The sequence below is a fragment of the Panthera onca genome, chromosome B2 (assembly GCF_046562875.1).
Source record: "Panthera onca isolate mPanOnc1 chromosome B2, mPanOnc1 haplotype 2, whole genome shotgun sequence".
NCBI lineage: Eukaryota > Metazoa > Chordata > Mammalia > Carnivora > Felidae > Panthera > Panthera onca.
In genome coordinates, this window is record NC_138343.1 from 73,451,844 (window position 1) to 73,472,552 (window position 20,709).

General features: G+C 36.5%; 1 long non-coding RNA gene across 1 annotated transcript; it reads left to right on the plus strand.

Annotated features, from left to right (window-relative positions):
• The first annotated feature begins 331 nt into the window (after positions 1-331).
• LOC132667323 (uncharacterized) lies at positions 332-16,322 on the plus strand. Its single transcript, XR_009605088.2, has 4 exons — positions 332-2,293; positions 9,667-9,799; positions 11,651-11,740; positions 15,761-16,322. It is a non-coding gene; the product is annotated as an uncharacterized LOC132667323 (long non-coding RNA).
• The last annotated feature ends 4,387 nt before the right edge of the window (positions 16,323-20,709 follow it).

A 20,709-nucleotide genomic window follows, 5' to 3' on the forward strand; every position in this document is an offset into this window, starting at 1 on the left:
GATATACAAGAAAGGAAAAACAGGACTATTGTTTACCCTAAAAAACTGACATGATTTAAAGTGACTGATTATGAAGCTAAAAGATTTATCTCTACATGTTCATTGCTTAGTCAGTCATTTGCTTAATTGGATTTGATTAATCAAGCTGAATGTGTTTTTTTTCCTCTGTATAGCTTTATTGTTGGTACTGATTTCCAATTATTAAATAACACTGTGGATAGGAAAATATCTTCATTATTACAAACTAGTCAAATAGTTATTAATCAGAAAAAATAACTATAAAAATCATAAATTGGAATATATTAGAATAACAGAGAGGTTGGTAAAAAGCATGAACTCACAGTTATAAGATAAATCAGGTCTGAATATCAAAATGTATGACAGGCCGATTATAGTTCATAACACCATATTGTATCATTGAAATTTGCTAAAAGAGTAGAACCTTAATGTTTTTACCAAAAAGGGGATGGAATGTGTGAAGTGATACATGTGTTAAATAACTTCATAGGGGAATCCTTTTACACAATGTATCCCCCACCAAAAAAAAGAAAAGAAAAAAGAAATTTCTGTTCATCAAAAGGAATGATAGGAGAGTGAAGAGGAAAACTGCAAGTTGAAGAAGATACTAGCCAGCCATGAATAATTTCTACAAATCATTACAAAAAAACCCCCCACAACCTAATAGAAGAATGATGAAAAGCCTGAAAAGATATGCAAAAACAGAATATTCAAATGGTCAGCTAGTAAGTGCAAAAGTGCTCAATCTCATTTATCATTAGGGAAATATAAACAAAACTACTATGAGATAGATGTGACTAGACATAAACAAGAATGACTAAAATAATTGAGAAGGGAAATAGCAAATTTTGGTGAAAGAGTAGAGTGCAGGAGTTAACATATCCTCTTGGTGGGAAAGTTAACTGCTGGGAAACTTGAACACAAACTACCTCACAGTCACCATATGTTCACCAAAGACAGTACTAACTAGAGAATATTCCTAGAAACCCTATTGATAATAGCCCCAAACTGGAAACTACCTAAATGCCCATTGATACTATGAATAAACAAACTGGTTTATTCGCAAAACAAAATCTGACACAGCCCTGAGAATAATCACACTGTAACCGTGTATAACAAACAGTGTGGATGACTCTCATGATCACGTCAAAAGAAGCTAGAGACAAAAGAGTATATACAATATTTTCCAGTTATATAAAGTATAAAAATTGTCAAAATTACTATAAACTGTTAGAAGTAGTTACTCTTGGGAATGAGGCCCCAGGCACATAAGAGGGCTGCTGAGTGCTGGTAATATCCTGATATTTTTTGTCTCAGTGCCACTTATAAGAGGTGATCATTTTGTAGGAGATACTAGTGAGTTACATACTTATAACTAGAGCACTCTTCTGTTTTATAGTACTCTTCAAAATGGTAATAAATGACAAGCAAACTGGATATGACTAACTTGCATTTTCATGAAAACATTGTCTATCCACAAAGAATGCAGTACATGTTTATAGATGAAATTGTCTTAAATTGACCTCTGTAACCAAGGAAATATATTCTTTGAAACATTTTATTCTACCACAAAAAGGCAACAAGCACCAAACATGTACAAACAGTATGGATTTTTCTTGAAGAGATACAGTAATTCCTTTCACTAAGCTAAATAAATAAGATACACTGAGAAGTTTTTGCACTGATGATGATAATAATGTTTTGGTGTACCTAATGCTTTATGTTCAGTAAAATACTTTCTACTTTCACACATAGCATCTCTCCCCCAAGCTGTGTTTGTTAAGTAAAGCCATTATTATTATTATTTCCATTTTATGGATAAAGAAAACAAAGCTCAGAGAAGCACCATGTGTCCAAGATCCCCCAAAATAAGAACTTATCACCTGGATTCAAACTTGATGGAGGATTAATGCAATATACTACAGCTCAGCAGATATTCTTATTTTAATTTGTCTGTACTCCTAGTAATCTGCCTGAAGTGAAACGATCCCCCTGATAATTCTAGTTTCATCATTCCTCCATTTACCAAAAGCTAAAGTGTTCCTTAGCCCAGAATTGCATAAGAGATAAATTGGAATTTTTCTTTTTTCAATGTTTTTATAATTGGTGTCAATTTCTCTTTGTTTTTAATCTACAAAGAAGAGCTGAAACTACTCAGTGTGTTTAAAATGAGTCCACTTCTGGTTGCTTATCTTTGCTCCCAAGTAATTAAAACAACACAATACCCGGATCACTCTTGCTTGGTACCTGGTGCCTCGTCCTGAAAGTCAGAGAGGTAAGTTAGATGATAGAGATGAGTCCTCAATGACATTTTGTGACTTTTCTATGTAGTATAAAACTGAAAAAATGCAACAACCTGAACTTTAAGTCTGCTTAGTGCCTACCGTGAAGATTAAATTTACAACCAAATATCTTGCATAGACATAGACTAAGAAAAATGAAAATTCAAAAGCACACTACCTCCTAGTTAGGTGGACTAACAGAAAACAGAATGTGTGAGAAAAAAAAACTAAATAAATAAGGGGTGTATGTCATAAAGCAGGAAACCTCAGGTGGCAACCTATTAGTTTTTCAAGATTGTACATCTCCTTAGTCACACAAGACAGAAGAGAGGAAAAGGAGATGAAGTAAATATATAAGAAGGTGTGGCTTTACTTGTGGGATTTGTGGGTATGGATTGACTTATGAGCCACTGAAAGCATCTCTTCCCAAGGAGGATCTCCAAATTCACACATCTGTCCTTACTCAGGAGATTAAGACTCAGCAGTCATTAAAGTTCCTAGCATAATAAGAATCTTCTCCTTTTACAAAAAATTTTATTTATTTATTGTGAAAGAAAGAGAGCACAGTGGGGGAGGAGCAGAGAGAAGGAGAGAGAGAATCCCAAGCAGGCTTCATGCTATCAGCACGGAGCCCAATGCAGGGCTTGAATTCATGAACTGTGAGATCATGACCTGAGCCAAGATCAGGAGTCAGACACTTAACCGACTGAGCCACCCAGGTGCCACAGTATCCCTTCCTTTTTAAAAATAGTACTTTAGAAAAAAACCACATCATCATTATTTATTATTATTATGAGGGATTATTTTTAAATATATTTCAATGTATTTTAATAATTATCATGCTTTATTTGTATCCTTGGCCTTTTAGTTATAGATTCATGTCAGCCTTATCAGCTGAAAAATGTTAACAAACAAATAAGGCTACCATGAGAGAAGTATACTTTATGTATAAGTGGCTAGTAGAATAAATAGATGGTTCCTTTGGTAAAATTACTTGAAATTCCTATAAGTTTTTGTCTTTTCTTATTCATTCTTCAGTATATTGGATAATAATATTCATAAATTTTAATACTTTAATTTTAAATAAAGAAATTTATTATGTTTCAATGTTACCACTGAGACTACTAATTTAGTCATTGTCAAGGCTGATTACTAAATGGACAGGCAGGATGCCTAAACAGCATTGCCTCTACAGCACACTCATGACAATCCATTTTATAGGAATGTGAGACTTCAAGGTTCCTTCTTCCACTGACCAAAAAAAGCACAGCATTTCAGATGTCTCTCAGCTCTGCAGGCAAGCATATGGCATGATGGAAATTAACAACAAGGTTATGAGCCTCTTTTTGTCATGGTTCTAAAACCAAGATGCCACTTTCCTTAATAAGGAATATTATAGCAGAACTATGGAGTTGAGCCTCTGTTCAACTTCTGAATCTGCCAGATACTCCCACCAACTCCTATACCTGTTGTTGTACATCACCTATTTACTATACCAATCCAGTCATTTTGTCCCTCAAAGTTTCTCCTGATTCACATAGAAATATGGCAAAAGCCATAGTTTACCAACACAATATAACTGCTTTCAAAAAACAGAGTGCTACAGTGATTCTTAAAATGTCTCTGATGGTTCTAAAATAGTTGCTAAAACAGAGGTCATCCATTCGATTAAAAGTAAAGAATTCTTCCATCTTTGACATTTAGAATTTGGAGACTGAGGACATCAATTCATAACCAAATATTAGTTTTCTAATTACAATAACAAATTACAACATAATAAATTACCACAAATTTAGTGGCTTCAAACCATACAAACCCTGGGGCGCCTGGCTGGCTTAGTTGGAAGAGTATGTGACTCTTGATCTTGGGGTTTAAGTTCAAGCCCCACGTTGAGTGTAGAGATTGCTTAAATAAGTAAAAACTTAAAAAAACAAACAAACAAACAAAAATAACACAAATCCTAAATTTCTGTAGGTCAGAAGTCCAGTACAGGTCTCACTGGACTAAAATGGAGGTATTGGCAAGCTATATACATTTTTAGAATCTCTAGGGGAGAATGTTTCCTGCTCATTTAGGAGAGAATGTTTCCTAATAATTTGAGTTAATGACAGAATTCAGTTGTACTTATAGGCTGTAGGCTGAGGTTCTTGTTTCTTAGCTGGGTATCAGCTAAGGGGCATTCCTGGCTTCTAGAGACCCCCTTCTTGCATCTTCAAAGGCAGAAATGGCAGGTTGAGTTCTTTTAATATTGCATCTCTCTGACCCACTCTTTTTCCAGCCTCTTCCACTTTTAAGAACTCATATGATTAGATTGAGTCCACCTGAATAACCTATGATAACTTCTCCATCTCAAAGTCTGTAACTTTAATCACATCTATAAAATGCCTTGTGTGATTATAAGAAAACATACTCACCAATTCCAGGCATTTAAGACATGAATATCTTTGGGGGGGTGCCTTATTCTGCCTTCTATGCCAATCTTATATATTCCTGGCTGAATATTTTTCTCTTTTGAAAAGAATAAGATTACCAAAGAATTTCAAATAAATAAAATTTGCTGACAAATTGATTTTATAGAACTTAAATTGGAAGGTGTTCTTTGCTTCTCATTTGTTCTATTCTCATGTTACCAATAGACTCTACATGGAGAAATGAAAGGAATGAGTGAGTGCTATGGACTGAATTATGTCCCCCCAGATTCATAAGCTGAAGCCCTGACACACAGTGTGATGGTATTGGAGATGGAGCCTTTGAGAGTATGTTTGAATGAGGTCATGAAGGCTCATGATGTGATTAGTGCCTTATAAAAAGAGATACCAGAAAGCTTTCCTTCTCTTTCTCTCTGCCTTGTGAGAACACAATGAGAAGGCAGGCATCTATAAGCCAGAAAAAGGGTTCTCATCAGAATCTAATCATGTTGGTACCCTAATATCAGACGTCCAGACTCCAGAACTGTGAGAAATAAGTTTCTGTTGTTTAAGCTACCCAGTATATGGTAGTTTATGTATGGCAGTCCAAGCTAAGGCAGTCAGAAAGTGGATATAAGCAAAAGAGACTTATCTCCATATTTTTAACCTTAGGAAATGTAGTATAATGGAGGTGGAAAAATCTCTTCAGAAATTAGTAAACTTTAGACTCCATTAGATATGCTCTTATTTAATCACTGATTTTATCAGCTAAGAGCAGGAAGTCTTACTCAAATATATTGGGATTTTCTAAAATCATCAACCATCATTGGAAGGTTTGGGACCTTTACAATATTACATACACTAATGATTTCCTCTTCTATATGATTATAGATTGGATCTCTATTACCTAACAATAATAATGTAAAACAGTAATTTCTCTGAGTATGAAACTATATAAAATTCAAACCATTTAGATCTAACAATGGATTTTCCTTCCCCCACTCTAGATATAGCAGTTTGCATAAGCTTAATGCAAAAACATTGAAGATTGCTAGTGAACTGATTTATCTGTGTGTTTCTCATTTTAAAATCTCAAAATATTTCTTATATATATTTTTTAAGATCAGTAAAACTCCTCAATAACACAGTGGCAGGATGAAAAAAGAATCAACTCAAAGATAAAGCTATCCATTTTGATGGGCAACCATACCATGATATGATATCAAGAATCCTGGAAGATCCTCTTGGTAGACAGTCTCCAAAGATGGTTACCATAACTTTCTTCTCTCCCTGTACAAATATTCCACCCTTTCCTCAAGTGAGAGGTGTAATTTATTCTCCCTCCTCTTTAATCTAGACTGCCCTTGAAACTTTGACTAAAAGATTACAGTAGAGGTAATATTCTCATACTTCTGAGCCCAGACCTGAAGAAGACTGAGAGCTTCTACTTTCTTTCTCTTACAATTCTCCTTCTTGGAAGTCAGCCACCAACCAGTAAGGAAGCCCAAGAAGCTAAATAGAGAGGCCACATGGAAGAGAATAAAGCCTCTTGCCAACAGTTCCAACTAAACTCCCATCTGGCAGCCAGAAATTACTTCCAGCCATATGTCTGAAGCCATTTGGACCTTCAAGCCATCCTAGTACCCCAGCCAACACCACATGAAGCAGAAGAATGTCCCATTCAACCAGAATGGAAGAAAAAAAAATGGAAAATAAGAGCAGCGTGAAAAGGAAGATGAACATTACAATTTTAAATAGAGTAGGGGACACTTCATGAGATTGTAACATGAGGGAGTGAGCCATGTTGATATCTGGAGGTAGAGTGTCCCAGGCAGTGAGAATGGCCAGTGAAAAGACTCTAATCCATAAGTGCTTGGCATGTTTGAAAAAATCAAGGAGTCCAGTATGGTTTGCAACAAGGTGATCATGGGGGAGAGTGATAGAGAGGTCCAAGATAATAGAGGTCCATAGTAGGTGGGGCTCTATAGTGGGTTAAAAGGTAGCTCCCAAAAATATATGCCCATATCTTAACACCTGGATCCTGTAAATGTGATCTTATTTGAAAAAACTCTTTGCCAATGCAAATAAATTAATAATCTCATTATGAGATCACCATGGTTTATCTGAGTGGACTTAAATATGATAACAAGTGTTCTTATTAGAGAAAGGAGGAAAGTCTATTTGAAGATGGAGGCACAGATTGGAGCAGTACAGCCAGGGAACACTTAGAGCTACCAGAAGCTGGAAAAGACAAGGAAGATTCTTCCTTAGAGCCTTCAGAGACAGCATGCTAATACCTTGATTTCATACTTCTGGCTCCCAGAACTGTGAAAGAATAAACTTCTGTTGTTTTAACTCACCAAGTTTGTGGTACAGCACTAGAATACTAATATAGTCTTCTTAGGACAGTGTAAAGATTTTATTTTTTAATTAGGGAATATGGGAGCCATTACAAGGTTAGAGCAGAGAAGCAACATGATCTAAATTACCTTTTTTAAAGATGATGGACTGCTAGGTTGAAAATAAAAAGTATTAGGGACCAGAGTAGAAGCCAGGAGACCAGTTGGGAGTCTGATACAAGCAAGAGGAAAAAGCATAAGCAAATATTGCCACAGTCTTGGGAACAAAGAGTGGTTAGATTCTGGTTATATTTTCAAGGTAGAGAGAACAGAATGTCTTGATGTGTTGGACCTAGAATATGAAAGAAAGGGAAGATCCAAGGATGATTCCAAGGTTTTGGATGTAAGCAAATGGAGAAATGGAATTGTCATTGACTGATATGGAAAATGTTGAAGGTAGGACAGATTTGGGGGGAAGGATCAAGGGAAATCAATTTGAGCATGTGGAGTTTGACGTTTTTATTAAATATTTAACTAGAGATGTCAGGCAACCAGTTGTATATAAAAATCGAAAGTTCATGGCTGCCTGGGTGGCTCGGTGGGTCATGATGTCCCAGTTCGTGGGTTTGAGCCCCGCATCGGGCTCTGTGCTGACAGCTCAGAACCTGGAGCCTGCTTTGGATTCTGTCTCTCCCTCTCTGCCCTACCCCACTCATGCTCTGTGTCTCTATCTCTCAAAAATAAGTAAATATTAAAAAATTTTTTTTAAATCTGAATTTCATAAGATAATATGAGCTGGAAATATTAATTAGGGACATCAGCATGCAGATGATATTTAAAACCATGGAACTGGGTGAAAGCAACAAGAGATATAATAATATAAAAAGGGGAAGAGGACTAAGAACAGAACCCAGAGTACTCTAGCATTAGAAGGAAAAGGAGCAAAGGACAAGAAAGGAGACCAAGAAGGAGTAATTGATAAGATCGGAAGAAATTTTTAAAATGTGATATGCTGGAAGTTAAAGTATGTCAAAGAAGAAGGGGTGATAAAGCTCTGTCAAACATACGGTTGGGACACAAGATGAGGACTGAATATTATTCAGTGGCTTTAGCAACTTGGAGATCCCTGTAACTTTGACAAGAGCCATCCTGGTGACATATTAGGGGCATAAACCTGGCTAAAGTGGGCTTAAGAGGGAATGGAGACAATGAGCATGGAAAAAATCATTAGAGGAGTTCTAACACAAAGAGAAGCAAAGAAACAAGATGGCAGCTGGCAAGGGGAAGAGGGAAAAATGAAAAATTTTTTAAATTGAAAGAAAAAGTATCATGTATATATGCTGATGGTGCCACTGAAAGAACAAAAAAGACAAAAGACAAAGGGAGGAAACTTGCTGGAGCAATGTCCAATGGGATGGGATCTAGTGTGCAAGAGTGAGAGCACTGGCACAGCGAGATCTTCTACAGTGTGGACCATAGGAAGAGGATGTGGTTGCTAGTGAGGTAGGGTGATAGTAATCTGGGGCTGTTCTCTTCTGTTTGCCTCAATATGATCCATGAAGCAGGAAATGAGGCACCAGCTGAGAGTCAAGATGAGAGAGAAGGTGTTGGAAGTTGGAGCAGAGAGGAGAATATATGAAATCAATGTCCAGGAGAGTGGGAGAGTAAAGAGCTGGGATGTTTAGAATCATTGTCCAGCAGCATATTGAAGGCCCATTTGATGTTTGTGGTGATAAGTTTAAATTGATACCAGTCAGCAGTCAAGCATTTTCTCCAGCTGAGTTGAGCTGTACCGAGGCAGGCACAGAGCAACCAACTCTTGGATTTAACCAGGCCTTTGAGTTTGCTAAGAGATTTCTACAACATGAGAGAGGCAAAAGGTAGCCCAGCATGTGCTCAGGGAGTGACCTGATGGTTGGCTTTGGAACTTAGGCTGGTAAGGAAGGGAGAGAGGCCAGCAACGGGACGAAGGACAGTGAAGAGTGCTGATACCCATGGGTAGAAGGCCAGGGAGTTGGGGGATCAAAGGACTATTGGAGTACTGGAGAAAATAAGCTGTAAATGAGAAGAAACTCAAAAGAATCTAATGTTATAAATACTGAAAACCAGAACAGACCAGAGGGCAGAAGCCCTCTCACTGGTCTTCGAATCACCCTAGGAGAGAAGAGAACCTTTGAGATGGACCCAAAACAACTTCTTTGTCCATTATTCCTGTGATAAAAATGCCTTTTACCTTTAAAAAAAAAAAACTCTATATTTGTTCCAGTTTACAGAAAAGCAAAAGGGCTATATTTTTTTCCAAGCTAATTTCCAACTGTCCAATCCTAAGAGGTGATTCTCACTGGACTCATAACATACTTTCACTGTAAGTTAAATGTTGTATTTGTAGATGCCTCTTCCCCACACCAGTGACTGTGATCTCTAACCCTCCTTCCTATCCCATTTTATAATCTTTAGTTTTCATTCTTTTATTCTCCTTATCACTCATCTCTCTTAAAATTAGAATAGAATGCTTAAGACTGAATACATCAGAGTAGCCTCACCAATACCAAGAATAATGGGAGGACTATCTTGCCATCCTTATGTCATTTACTTTCCCACTGTCATGTCCATGTTCAGTGTTTTTCAGGAAGTAGACGCCCATCTTCTCATTGAGTAAGTGCAAAGAGTAAAACACATCTCACTGGGCCACACTGCACCTGGAGATATATCCAGGGGGAGATATGCAAAAATACACAGCAGCCCCAGGCAAGTAGGTCTCATTATATTTTTATTAACACAGTAACTCTTTTACCCAAGCAATATCCCAAATTGGATAATTACCTCCCACATTGCTTTCCTCTTGGCTTTGGAGCTAAACACTAGGCTCTTTCTTAATTAGCGTTCTGAGCTTTGAGTCAAGCTCCTTATGTGCTGTTACCCAGCTGCTACACAACTACCCAGATGTTGCATGAGGCCCTTCCTAAATATAGCTCTTTAAGCACATTCAGAATCCTCCAGGAAAAAATAAGAACATTAATATAAGATCTTATTGACAAGAATCCATGTCCACCACTTAAAAGTGGTTTTTTAAATTAGAAATAAATCAGCAAAATTTTATACTGACCATTAAATTTCAAACTGATCAGATAAAAAGATCATCAGGTAATAAAATCTGATCCAAGTTCTTTAAGCAGCCCTTTCATCCAGTAATACGTTATTACTGAGTAAAAGTAATTAAGTAGTAAAATGGGAAGTATGAAATAAGGTATGTTGGGAAAAAAATCTTGTGTTTTGCATTTAAATGTTTTAGTATTTAAATGGAAACCAAAAAGACGAAAATCTTCTGAAGTAAAAACAGAACTGGAATTTCCATTTCCCATCCACATCATAAATGAGATCATTCCACAACAGTGACTCCTTGCACACCACTTTGAAATGAGTGCACTCAGACAGAATCTGTGGCCTGGGTCCAAGGCACTGAAAATCTATCCTATTCTGGCTTCTGAAGGATGCATCACATGTGTGCACGCACACACATGTACACACACAGTTGATTTACAGTTCTACCAACACTCACATAATCTATGGCTGTGTCTGTAAACTTTATGAATAAACTACTAAAGTAGCCTCAAGCAGGAGTGGCAGAAAATATTGCTCCTTTTATATCATTCTGGGAATAAACTCCATTAATTTGGCAAAGTAACAACATATGATGCTTTGACAACATTAAAAGTAATATTTATGAATATAGCAATCCCCCAGAGCATGGTTTTATGTCTCCAAAAGGCTTGACATCTGAGTCCAGTTCTTTGAATTTAGAGGGCCACTCATGCTGCCCGTGTGGCTTCTGTCCAAGCATGGAGCTCACATTTGTGCAGCTTTGTCTGAGCAAGTCACCAACTTGCTGTAACTGTTCTTCATTGACCTTTTACTTACAAGAGATGTGTTATTGACACACCAGATCAAGTGCATTCTGTAGCACTTTCCTTCCTTCAGGACAGAGTGCCAACTCACCGAGGAATTAGCAGCTGGAGAGATGGGTTGGGGTACAGAGATGGACAGCACTGCTGTGCAAGGGAAAATATTTAAGAGAACTCACAGCTGAAAGGAGAAACAAAGTAGAGCTAATTATTTTAGCACAGTGAGTAAGGGACATTGTTTGCAGTAACAACTGGCCCAGTGGGCCAACCCTGCCTGTCCTGGGGTCATCAGTGCCTATCAGAAAAGCTTGAGCCTCTGGATTCCCAGGTAATGACCACCTTGCATTCCCTTGACCTCAGCACATCTTGGACTACTAATATGTACCTATATCCCATAGTTCATTCACTCATGTCCAAAATTTGAAAGAGGAGAAATATTGCCATGATATTTATACCACAGAGAGCTCATTTTTGTTTCCTTCAGAATAATATACAAATAAGACATTTAGAATAAACTAAGGGGATGGGTCTGAGGGAGACTAAAGAAATAGAAGGAGGAATCCCCATTGTATGTCTTAAATTGAGGGGGAAAGGGGTGAGGGCAAGGAGAGAAGGAAAATAGCTGTACAGAGGGGGAAAAAAAGTGAATTAAATGAAAGGAATGCTAGGTGACTTTGGAAATAACTTCTTCAAATTCTTAGGTTTCCTCCTAGCATTTCCTGTCAGCTGTCTGGCTATCTACCAGAGAAAAAGAAAAACCTCCTAATACGGTTCCTGTGGGAATTTGAATTGTAAGTATGAAAAATAACAATGGCCCACAGGCCAGAGAAGGAAATGGTAAAATTCCTAAATGACTTGAGTTGAAAGATCAAGAAGAGTGTAAAATTTTGTGTTTTTCCACTTTTCTGTGTGGTAATGCACAAGATAAATCTTTCTTCCATGAAGACTAGTGATGAACTAACATGAAGTAGCTTCACACTCTGGAAGAATTACACATCTATTAAATATTTTGCTAAATCACTAACACTGAGCATTCAGGGAAGTGTGGGAGTTAAGGATTTGGTTTCTGCAGACAGACAGATGATACTTAAATCCCAGCTCCTTTCTATCTTTGTGACACTGGCAAGTGATTTAAACACCCTGAACCTCTGTTTTCGCATCTAGAAAATAGGAACAATAACAGTATGTCTCTCACAAAATTGTGAGTTTGAGACTATTAATATACTTAAAGTATTTGGCATACCTGGTACATAGTAAGTACGTAATATATGTTAGCTATTATTATTATTACTATCGCTGCATCAATAATGGCTATGTTACTTCCAGATTTAATGGAAAATATTTTGCATTTTTAAATAAATTTTTCATAAGTCCTGGAGAAATTAATCATCCAGATACTTATGATATGACAGAAATTTCATGAAAATAATGATATTTTACTTTTCTTTGTATTCCTCAATACATACATATAAATTTAATTATATACTGGTAATTACATGTGTATTTACTATAAATACATAGAATATGCTATATATTTTTAATATATTTAATTATACATATAAGTTAATTTTCTATTGCCAGCCTGTATATCCTAGTGAAGTTGACTAAAAAAAGGAATGTAACCTGGTTGAGAAATGGCAATAAACTAGTTGTTGCAGAACTGAGGTTAAGGATAGCTCTGGTTTCTTGTCATTCCATTAAGAAATTGGGAACAGAGGCCAGTGGGATCTACTAGCTTGTCTGGCAAACATTAAGCAATGTCATGGGTGAATGAATGAATGAATGAATTGCCCCAGTATGTTTTCAGGTTGTCCTTCTATGGATATCATGTCCCTCTGCTTTATTCTTTAAATTTCCCTTTCAAATATTGATTCACATGTGAATAGCCTTTGAATCGATCACAAGACAAATGTAAAAAGAAAATATATTCACATGCCACCCACTATGCTTCTCATAATTCTGTCCCATGCCTCTTTTCTCCAAAAGCCACCTCAATTCTCTCATGCAATTTACCTGGAATAAATTGAAAACAAAAGTATTTTCCCACCTACCATAACCATAACCAGTTATGCTTTCCCCACCCCGAAATAGAGAATGAAATAAATATGAAAATCTATCATGTAATAGTCACTCCATCCATCTGTTTTCTTAGAATTTAGGCTCCAACAGAACTGAGACCATGTCTTCCAAAAACTGTGGATGTCCAATAAAGATGATTTGAAACAGCCTTGCTGGGAGGATTAAGGTTCTCTATGTGATTATCCTTACTGCAGCTTACCACTGTCTGGATGATGTTTATTCCTCATTCTATTTCCACTTGCTTCTGTGTCCCTGTTTTCTTCCAGACTACAGACAAGGCCAGAAATCTCCTCAGTCTACCCTTTGCTCATAGAGGTGTCTCCTCCTTCTTCAACTTGCCTGCTATTAAACAGAGCTTTTTATAGTACCCAGACTGTGTCAGCCCTCTCAGATGAATTACTTTTTCTGAAGGAAAAAAAAAAAGGAAAATAAAATGATTCATGATCTTGACCCTTGGGGCTGGAAAGTAATGTCTCATTGAGTGAAACGGCAGCATAAAACCTTAGAGAAACTGTAAGTTTATATTTCAACTCATACCTGTTAACTTTCCAGCAGTTGGTGGAAATTATTGTGAAGAATGCAAGAAAGAATTTGGCCATGTTGTATGGAAATAGCAATAAAAAACTGTTCTGTATGTAAAAAATTAAGGAAAGCAATTATTACTAGCCCAGTTACTAGTAGGGTTCAGTCATTGGTTCATTTATGATTCAGGATATAATAATCTCTTTGGGAAAAGTTTATTCCAAAATATTACTACTAATAACTCTTTTGTCTTCTTATTTACATGAGGTAGACTTACTGATCCTAGCGCCAAAAGACAAAAATGTGAAAGTAAAATATATTAGATTAAATCAGTATTAAATTACCAGTTTGCATATCAAATTCTAAAAGATTAATTAAATAGGGAATAAGAGGAACCAAAAAGATTAAGTTCAGTTTTTCTTATTTTTTTTTTTTGCATTTTTAAAAAAAAGTATGTCATACACTATCTCAATAAGAAAAAATAATTTTATTTTTTATTTTAAATGTAGCTGACCTCTCTCCATTTTGTATCTTTAGAATTCTACTCCTTTGTCCATTTACAAATAAATATTTATTAAATATCTACTTTGTTCAATGCAACAATATAAATAAAACACAATTCCTGACCAGAATGAACTCACATTTTAAAAAGCAAACAAGTAAACAAAAATGCCAATAAAATATAGCAAGTATAATAGTAGAGATTTCATAAGGTCAGAGGCGACTCAAGGAAGGAGTGGGTAATTCTCTCAGGAGAGTAAATAGATAAAAATATACAGAAAATATCAGACGGACTAGGTAGTAAAGAACATTCTTGGAAGAAAATGAACCATGCGCATGAAGACATGAATACATGACCAGCACAAAGTGTCTCAGGAACTGCAAGCCAAGTGTCCTGGCTGGAAGATGAGGGGAGAAGGTAGATGACCAGGTGGCAGTTTGCCAGGGGTAGCTCAAATGGTTTGAATGTCGTTGATAAGAAGAGCCAGCTCTGTGTGCACACAACTTGTGCAGCTACCTAGAGCCCCATGCCTGGTTTAATGCTCTGCCACCATTATGTTGAAGTTTTTAATTTTGGAGAAGTCCTGCATTTTCATTTTGTACCGGGCCCCACAAACTATGGCCATACTTATGTGAAGGATTTAAATGATAAGTATTTCTAGAAAAAAAAAAAAAAGATGGAACTAAGTTCTCCTTAGATTATTTGTGGTTCTCTGTCTTTAACAAGCATCAATCAGTACACACAAATGCCAACAATTCTCAAAAGAAGGAGGAGAAATTTCTAAAACATTGCTCCTGACCAAAGCTATTCGCTGAAGAAACCAGTTAGAGGATTGTGATCGTTAGCCTTTTCTGCTGATTCTGGCTTATACTCATGTTTTAAAATATCCTCCAGTTCATTACTCTACAAACTTCTAAATATTCTCAGAGATTATCTTTATAAAAACAAATACTGTAAGCAGCACACATAAAATCATTTAACATTCTCTTTGCCAGAACATACAGTGTTTAATTCTCAGCCTCCTAATTCAACCTACTTTCCGCTTATAATCTTAAGCAATGGTATATAAGGTTATAGATGAGTTTTTGTTTACATTCTAGTTATACAATGATTTATGTTATTGCTTATCTAGGGAACAACAAATTAAGTTATGATTGACAAAATTATTCATAATTCATTCACCTATCTTTAAAATGAAGTCCTTGGCCCAATAAACAATGTTTAATTCATCTCCAGAAGTTATATTGAAATGAATCTATTTCCAATATCTTTCTTTTATTTGAAGCATCACATTTATTCAATTTACCATCTGGTTAAGTAAGAATGATTTCTCCATATGTATTACTCTCAGCATTTTTTCCACCACAACCCTAAATCAACACAGACAATATGTTTTAGTTTTTCACTCTGTTCTGTCTTTATTGAAATACAAAATTTAGGAAGCACACAAATCTTAAGAAATCAACAAATATATATACACATGGATACACATACAAATATACACACGGACACATACACACACATGAAGGTAATCACCATCCAGATCCAAATATAGAATATTTCCAACACTCAGAAAGATATTTTGTGGTCTTCTTAGTTATTATTCCCCCAGAGTTAACCATTAATCGGACTTCTATCACCACAGATTAATCTTTCCTACATTTTTAAATTCCAATATAGTTAACATACAGTGTTATATTTGTTTCAGGTGTACAATACAGTGATTCAGCACTTCCATATATCACCAGTGCTCCTCATAACAAGTGCACTCCTTAATCCCCATCACCTGTTTCACCCATCTCCCCCACCCACCTCCCCTCTGGTAAGCATCACTTTATTCTCTATGGTTAAGAGTCTGTTTCTTGATTTGTCTCTCCCTCTTTTTGTCCTTTGTTCATTTTGTTTGTTTGTTTGTGTCTCAAATTCCACATATGAGTGAAATCATATGGTATTTATCATTCTCTGACTGAATTATTTCCCTTAGCATTATCCTTTTTAGTTCCATCCATGTCTTTAAAAATGGCAAGATTTCATTCCTTTTTATGGCTGAAAGAAAATGTAGTGCATATACACAATGGAATATTATTAGACCATAAAAAATAATCTTTGCCTGTTCTTGACCTTCATATAAATGTAAATTTTGGTGTATTTTACTCATTATTATGTCTGTGCAGTTCATTTCTATTGTTGTGTATAACAATATCTTGTTTTTTATTACTATGTGAATATACCACAATTAATTTATCCATTCCACTGTTAATAAACATTTATTACTGAGTCTCACTGATGAGTCTTTCATTAGTTTTGAAAAGTTTTTGGTCATTATCTCTTCAAGCATTGCTTCTTTTCCAATCTGTCTTCCCTGTTCTGGGATTCCAATTACATGCTTATTAATTTTTGAATGGGATCCACATGTCTCTCTACTTTGTTCTGAGGATTTTGTTATTATTTCTCTCTGTGCTTCAGTTGGATATTTTCTATGAACGTCCACTTCACTCATTCTTTCTTCTGTGCCTGATCTGTTCTTAATCCCATCCAATGAGTTATTAATTCTGAAATTAACACTGTATAAATTACATTTTCCTGCATCTTCGTAGTCTAGTTATTTTATACTGTCTGTGATACATTGGATATTAAGTTACTGCAGAAGCTATAGATGATATTTTACCCCTGTGAGGATTTATTCTTTGCTCTGTTAGGGTGTTTTAAAACATGGGTTTTATTACTATTTTAGGTAGGGCAAGAAAAACAGATCAGGAGATGACTGACATTGAAAAGATAGTTTTTTATATTCACAGATCCTAAGAGAAGGGGCATGCCATGCCACAGGAGGCCACATGAGGAATTTCCAGATTGGTCAGGAGGCTGAGGGAGGGGGAAACCATAGGCAAGAGACTTTATTGTGGTTCCTGTGGAAAGGAAATGACAAGGAAAGGTAAACAGGTTTAGGGTTGGCTAGTTTGAATACCAGCAGGTTCTGGGGCATAAGGACTGTTGTTAGTACCAGGCCCTGAGGTGATCAGGACAGGCTTGTGGCCTAGAGTAGGAGGGCCCATTAAAGAATGGTTGAGAGTATGGGCTCTGGAGTGGTTGGTTTGCATTTGAAAGGTGTGCTCCTGGGCAGGTTGTTTACTGTCTCTATGAACCAGCTAACCCTGGCAGGGTCAGTCACTCCAGGGTCAGGAAGGCTCCAAGATATCAAAGCATCAGAAAACAGAAGACAAGGTTAATACAATATGGGACTGATAACTTCAATAAAAAATTGTACTATTTTGAGGGTAGGTTGAATTAGTAAGAAGGCTCAGTTCAGCTCTGGTTTGTTCTTATTCATCAAGCATTGCTCTTTGAGGCTTCCTTTGGTGGTTTTAAGATTAACTTGATGGCCTCCTGTCTCACAAAGGTTCATGATTTGGCAAATGTCTTAAGGAAGAGAACTTTCATATTTGTTTTGCAGGCTATTTCCATCTAGCAGGACTTTGTTTCCTCAGTACCCTCGGGTGACAGGAGACTTCCTTCTGCCTTCATGGAAAGCAACGCACACTCCTACACCACCACCAGATCTTAGTAAATGGTGTATAGGGAAAACGAAGCTGTGTTCTGACCTCCCCTTCTTTCTATTTTTTACGCCAGGCCCGTGTTACCTTGCTAGCTTCTCCTTTTCCCGGTAAAGTTCCTCTGCTTAGGAAAAGCTTGATCCTTAGTCTACATTGCAAATTGTCAATGTTCCGGGAACAAAACTGCTAGTAGACATCAATTCATCTCAGAAGAGCTTTTTGCTCTCTGGAATATCATTTAATCCTCATTATTTTTGCAGCGTTTCAGTGCCATTTAAAGTATCATTTTTGCAACGTACTCAATTTTATTAGTTTCAGTATGGAAGTAGCCTGCTACAACCTACTATATCCTACCCAGAAATAAAAATAAGTATAGATCTTGTGTTTCTAAAGCTTATCTTCTATTTCAAAGAAAGAACAAAAGCAAACAAATGTAACATAAAAGATAGATGAAAAATATATAATGCATTAGAAGGTACATGGATCACTATTCAAAATATTGAGAAAAAATGCACATTAACTGATTTTTTATCTTAATCAAATAGATGTATGGCTTTTCCAAATAAGTATTCCTAGGTGTCTTACTTTGGTGGTTGAGACATTGTTCATGACTCAAAGCGAACAAGTGAACACAAAGAAATTGAACCCATAGGCAGGTGGACCTACAAAGGATTAGAGGTGAAGAGATGCCAGTAATTATCATTCTTACTATACACATGAGGGATAAAGAACTTAAAATTGTTCAAAGTAAATTGGGTATATACTAGCAAATACAGTACCAAACCTCAAGAGATTTTGAAGAAAATATAGCAAATATTCCTAAACATATATAGTACCACGTCTGCTATAGTGTAGACGTTCAATAATTGTTTATTTAAAGTTCAACCTTTGAGCAGAATGAAAAATGAATGAATGTTCTCAAATCCGTTGATTGCCCTTTTTTTTTGTTCATTGTTTGCTTTGCTGTGCAGAAGCTTTTCATCTTAATGAAGTCCCAATAGTTCATTTTTGCTTTTGTTTCCCTTGCCTAAGGAGACATGTCTAGTAACAAGTTACTGCAGCAGAGGTCAAAGAGGTTCTTGCCTCTAGGATTTTATGGTTTCCTGTCTTACATTTAGGTCTTTCATCCATTTTGAGTTTATTTTTGTGTATGGTGTAAGAAAGTGGTCCAGATTCATTCTTCTACGTGCCGCTGTCCAGTTTTCCCAGCACCATTTGCTGGAGGGACTGTCTTTTTTCCATTGGATATTCTATCCTGCTTTGTCAAGGATTAGTTGGCCATACATTTGTGGGTCCATTTCTGGGTTCTCTATTCTGTTCCATTGATCTATATGTCATTTTTGTGCCAGTACCAGACTTTCCTAATAATCACAGCTTTGCAATACAGCTTAAAGTCTGGAATTGTGATGCCTCCAGCTTTAGTTTTCTTTTTCAACATTACTTTGGCTGTTCACGGTCTTTTCTGGTTCCATACAAATTTGAGAATTGTTCTAGCTCTGTGAAGAACGCTGGTGCTATTTTGGTAGGGATTACATTGAATGGGTAGATTGCTTTGGGTATTATAGACATTTTAACAATATTTGTTCTTCCAATCCATCAGCAGGGAATGTTTTTCCATTTATTTCTGTATTCTTCAATTTCTTTCTTTTTTTTTTAATTTTATTTTTTTAAATTTACATCCAAATTAGTTAGCATATAGTATAACAATGAGTTCAGGAGTAGATTCCTTAATGTCCCTTACCCGTTTAGCCCATCCCCCCCTCACGACCCCTTCAGTAACCCTCAGTTTGGTCTCCATATTTAAGAGTCTATTCTGTTTTGTCCCCCTCCCTGTTTTTATATTATTTTTGTTTCCCTTCCCTTATGTTCATCTGTTTTGCCTCTTAAAGTCCTCATATGAGTGAAGTCATATGATTTTTGTCTTTCTCTGACTAATTTTGTTTAGCATAATACCCTCCAGTTCCACACACATAGTTGCAAATGGCAAGATTTCATTCTTTCTGATTGCCGAGTACTACTCCATTGTGTGTGTGTGTATATATATATCCCACATCTTCTTTATCCATTCATCCACTGATGGACATTTGAGCTCTTTCCATACTTTGGCTGTTGTTGATGGTGCTGCTATAAACATTGGGATGCATGTGTCCCTTCAAAACAGCACACCTGTATCCCTTGGATAAATACCTAGCAGTGCAATTGCTGGGCTGTAGAGTAGTTCTATTTTTAGTTTTTTGAGGAACCTCCATACTGTTTTCCAGAGTGACTGCACCAGCTTGCATTCCCACCAACAATGCAAAAGAGATCCTCTTTCTCCGCATCCTCACCAACATCTGTTTTTGCCTGAGTTGTTAATGTTGGCCATTCTGACAGGTGAAAGGTGGTATCTCATTGTGGTTTTGATTTGTGTTTCCCTGATGATGAGTGATGTGTAGCATTTTTTCATGTGTCAGTTGGCCATCTGGATGTCATCTTTGGAGAAGTGACTATTCATGTCTTTTGCCCATTTCTTCACTGGATTATTTGTTTTTTGGGTGTTGAGTTTGATGAGTTCTTTATAGATTTTTGATACTAACACTTTATCTGATGTGTTGTTTGCAAATATCTTCTCCCATTCCATTGGTTGCCTTTTAGTTTTGCTGATTATTTCCTTCACTGTGCAGAAGCTTTATATTTTGATGAGGTCCCAGTAGTTCATTTTTGCTTTTGTTTCCCTTGCCTCTGGAGATGTGTTGCATAAGAACTTGCTGCAGCCAAGATCAAAGAGGTTTTTTCCTGCTTTCTCCTGGAGGATTTTGATGGCTTCCTGTCTTACGTTGAGGTCTTTCATCCATTTTGAGTTTATTTTTGTGTATGGTGTAAGAAAGTGGTCCAGGTTCATTCTTCTGCATGTTGCTGTCCAGTTTTCCGAGCACCACTTACTGAAGAGACTGTCTTTATTCCATTGCATATTCTTTCCTTCTTTGTCAAAGATTAGTTGGCCATACATTTGTGGGTCCATTTCTGGGTTCTCTATTCTGTTCCACTGATCTGAGTGTCTGTTCTTGTGCCAGTACCATACTGTCTTGATGATTACAGCTTTGTAGTATAGCTTGAAGTCTGG